Source organism: Lactuca virosa, chromosome 4, assembly GCF_052849685.1.
Source record: "Lactuca virosa cultivar CGN04683 chromosome 4, Lactuca_virosa_CGN04683_v6, whole genome shotgun sequence".
Lineage (NCBI taxonomy): Eukaryota > Viridiplantae > Streptophyta > Magnoliopsida > Asterales > Asteraceae > Lactuca > Lactuca virosa.
In genome coordinates this window covers 104,866,218-104,870,919 of record NC_136429.1, presented here as the reverse complement: position 1 = coordinate 104,870,919, position 4,702 = coordinate 104,866,218, and positions in this window count along the sequence as shown.

Here is a 4,702-nt window from a genome sequence, read left to right as displayed (position 1 = left end):
TTTAGATTAGATATAAAGATAGTCCTTAATAAGACACCCAAATGTAATATTAAGGATAGGACCCAACACAATATTTTATAACTTAGAAGAGGGATGTCGTAATCCAAGCTATAAAATATTTGAAGGTAGGTGAATGACGATTCACCAATTTCCACTGTGGAAAAACGAAATAAATTATTAGGTTTTAATTGGTTTTGAAACTCCTAGATTCTTTTGAGATTCATTGAACTTTTCAATGGCATGTTTCAATCTCGATTGTGCCCTACAGGTTTTGTGACTGGGATGTCGAGGATCACAAAACAAGGTGTGAATTAACCATGCAAATTACTTGGTACTCTTTATGTTTATCACCTAACCGATGTGCCGGTTAACTACACACGCTCCACCGATCTATGATAAACCTTAAGCCACCCTTTGCCTACCTTGTTAAATCCAGGTTAGTGTGCCGGTTAACCACACACGCTCCACTAACGACTTAAGCAAAGTGCAAAGTGTAATTTCATGGGTTAGCACCTTATTCACATTTTCCTAAAGTAACTAAGATTGGGAATTTATAAAAACATTTATTTTCTTTATAACCATCATACTTTTAATGAGGATTAAAGTCATTGTCTTACCCGTTCGGCTAACGACCCTCCACCAGTCAAGGAAGCGGTGGGTGAGAGTGGACACCCGTTAAGCTGCCATTTTATAGGCAACAACCTTATACCCCCCCCCCCTTATAGACCGACTTCGTGAATGAGGCCTACTAACGGTAAAACGACTTGTTCTTATACATATATATATATATATATATATATATATATATATATATATATATATATATATATATATATATATTATTAACTTATAATATTATAAAGTATAAGGGTTGAATTTTAACTTTTAAAATTCTAGGGGTTGGAACTAAAGTTTTAAGGTGACTTTACATGTTCCAAAACTTGAGGGCAAGTTTTGTAACTTTCAAAACTTTTCAAATTCATAACTTATGAGTTAATGGTTTATTAAAATGAAAGACTCTTCATTTTGTGTAACCTATGTGTTCATTAATGGACTTTAAAAGAAGGACTTTTGGTAATCCATAACTTGAGGACAAATTATGGATTCCATTAAAACATATCAAGATCAAGAACTAAACTAACAAACTATTTGCAAATAATTCCTATGATCTTCTAAACTCATAAGTGTATGAACATTCATGTCAACAATTTGAAGAATCATAAATAACACATACAAAACTTGAAATTTTGATAATAGTCATTATAAATGGATTAGCATAACCATTACACCATCTAAAACAAGTTTTATAAGACCAAAACAGTTTAGGGTAATGTTTCTAGTCCATTTCCAGCAGCAAAACTCGAAACTCTGCATTCAGGGCCTCCTACTCGTCGAGTTCAAGAACCTACTCGACTAGTAGGATGAAATAACACATGGACTCGTCGAGTCCCCCCATGGACTCGGCAAGTTCACTCAGCAGAATGCAGAAATCTTGAGTTTTTCCAACAATTTGCATCAAGTATCAAGAAAACAAGCCTAGGCTCTGATACCACTGAAGGATTTTGAGCATTCTAACACTCCTAAGGTGTACATGCAACCCTAGAAACCTTGGATCTATGTTTTACTAAGATACATGCAAATTTGATTTTCCAAGGTTCTTAACCTAACTAGCATGGCTTGGGGAACTTTGAAACATGAAAGCTAGTAGAAGTACATACCATTTTGTTGCTTGGATTCCTTGAGAACTTTGTGAGCCTAGCACCTCAAGTGTGATGCCTCAAATGTTTCACACAACACAACACTTGGAATAACTTTGAGAGAAGTCCACACTTACTCAAAATCGGCTAGCCCTCTTGTTCTACACATAGTGCCAATTTTGGTAGCCCATGGAGTCCTTTTATAGTTGTGTCACAAGTAGGGTTACCACATGTAAACCCTAATTGACATGGCTTTTCATATACCATGATCCATGGGTTTATAACCTCCATGGACTATCCATGGAGCACCTTATGGGTTTTAGCCCAATTCAATAAACCATGGATCATTAGCCCACTATAAAAGAATGGATGATTTACACAATCAACCCCATATATTTAATTAGTCTCATTTTTGATCACCAAATTAATTCTAAATTAATTCTTGATCAATACTAACTAAATAATATTATTAATATATTAGAACTTATAATATATTAATAAACTATAAGTGTCCTTTCTCTCATTTAGTCTATCCAAGTGTTGCAATGCCATGCAACCCAAATGGACCATGCCAACCGGGTCAAGTACATCCCAGAAATATTTATGAACTTAGACACCTAATCCAACAGTCTCCCACTTGGATAAGTCTAATAACTATAACTACAAGAATGACTTCAGGAACCGATCAGCAATCATAGCTCTTTCAAAGTCTCGCGGAACTGAGATGATGATGATACGCTATTTAATATAAGTGATCATATAATCCTCTATTCTAGATATCAGCCGGACAAATACATGGAACAATGTCGTACTTATTGGTTCTGCCTTTTTGGAAGTCATACATTAATCGGGGATTTTAGTTTCAGGCGTAGCGGTTGGGCACGCGTTGGGATTAGAGCAAGTTGAGGTTCATTCTTCGTTGGTGCTGCTAATTTCAACAATGTCCGGGTTCGGTGGTAGCAAGGATGGTGGGTCTTCAAAGTGAGGTGATTTTCCTACTCATATTTGGGATCCAGGGAGTGCAGTCGGGATCGTTTGGTTCGGCAGAGGAGGTAGTAAGGAACTATTTCGCGGACGAAATCTAATTTAAGTAGGGGAGAACTGAAACGCCCTCTTTCGGGTCATTCTGTGATTCAGGGCCATGGTCCGGGAGTCGATTGTGTGAGGGTATTGGGCCTTAAGGAGGCGACGTTTAGACCTTGTAGAAGGAGGCAATGAAAGTTATGAGACATAAATCCTATGGATTGTGCTTCGGTCCGAATGGTAGAATGGGAATAGTTGTAGGTCGGTTCTTGCATGAAAAATGGATTTTTGTTTCAAAGAGTTCTTAGTCCAATATACCTAGATATTATTGTGGGGCATATCAATACCTTTCTGTGGATATAAACATCGAAATCGGAGTTAGAACGAAGAAGTTATGGTCGTTCGAAGATTGGATGGTTCTTGGGTTGAGCCTAGTACGTTGGGCGTACTAGGCAGGATATGATCGCGGGAGCTGAACCTAGTACGTTGGGCGTACTAAGAGTACGCAAGGCATACATGGTCTGAATCCAAACCCTAATTTTTAGGTTTTTACCCCTATTTAAAGGCATTAACTCTCATTTGGACCTTCCATAATCAGCTTCCACTCCCTTTTTGCCTCAATACCGAACCCTAGCCTTGAGTGTGAAGATCTTGGAGTTTTGTTGGTGGTTTTGTGCATCTTTGTTGAGGAAGAAGGTCCTTGAAGAAGTTAGTGTTGTATACAAGCGTGAAGATCCAGAAACTACTCCATCTTGGGCTTCTTTTGAAGGTATAAAGTCCATACCTTGCTAATGTTCTTCTTAGATCTCCTTAGATGGGTTTTTATGAGCTTTTTGTCCCAAATCTTGGACCTTTGTGAGTATGAGGTACTCCATAGCATTGTAGTTGTCCTTTCAAGTGTTTTAAGTCATCTAGATTCATAAAAATGGTTGCTTGATGATCCCTTTCCAACCATGCAAGAATTTGGTTGTATTAAGTATGGTTTAAGTTAGGGTTTTGAGGTTTAAGCTCATTTTAGCCATGCAAAGGCTTAAAGCTAGAGACTTTATGGGTTAAGTCTTCATTTGGAATTAGATCTGAGAAGTGGACTCAATGGATTAACCATTTATGTCCTTAATGATGAGTTGGGCAGTTGTGGAGTACGCTGGGCATACCCATATCGTACGTAGCACGTACTGCCCAAGTGTGGCGTACGTTGGGCGTAGATCGAATATGCAGGGTGTACGCAAGCTGCTGACCGCCGTTGATTTTGTTGACTTTTGGGTTGGGCCATATTTAGACTATTAAGGTTTTTGGTATTATTGGGTCATTAGTCCTTTTTGACTTTGGGTCATTGTTAGGCTTTAGGCCTTCTTGGATTGGGCCCATAGTGGGCTTTGGGCACCATTTAGGATTTCGGGCCATTGCAGGATTTTGGGTGTCTTTAGGCAGGGCCCGGTTGTGGTTTATGGCATGATTGTTAATAAGGATATTGCCTGATGTTATTTAGTGTGGAGATTTCCTGGATCAGCAGTTCGAGCATTTATTTGGTTGTCTCAACAGGTCTAGGTGAGTCTTCTCCATGTGCTCATGAGTCGAAGGCACCAATGCCGGCTCCCTAAATTGTGTATGTAGGATGCTAGTTCTCTTTGTGACTCTTGCTTATTTGTATGCGCCTGTGTGGTAGAATAGTTGTATCTGTGGCGACCAACTGGGTCAAGTTGTTATTATTGTCTTATGTTGTTTATGTGTGATTGAGACTGCTGATAGTCTCCAGGGTTGCTGATAACCCACCGGGCGTGCTGTTAGCCCACTGGGACTGCTGATAGTCCCAATGGTTGCTGATAACCCATAGCTGTTTATTTGTGTTATGTTGTGTGTGGTATTTTGGGAAACTCATTAAGCTTTGTGCGTACGATTTGTTGTTTACATGTTGCAGTTTTTTCTTATATTCACGATGGGGAACGACTCGATTTCATCGCATCAATGGGGGACTTGTGTAC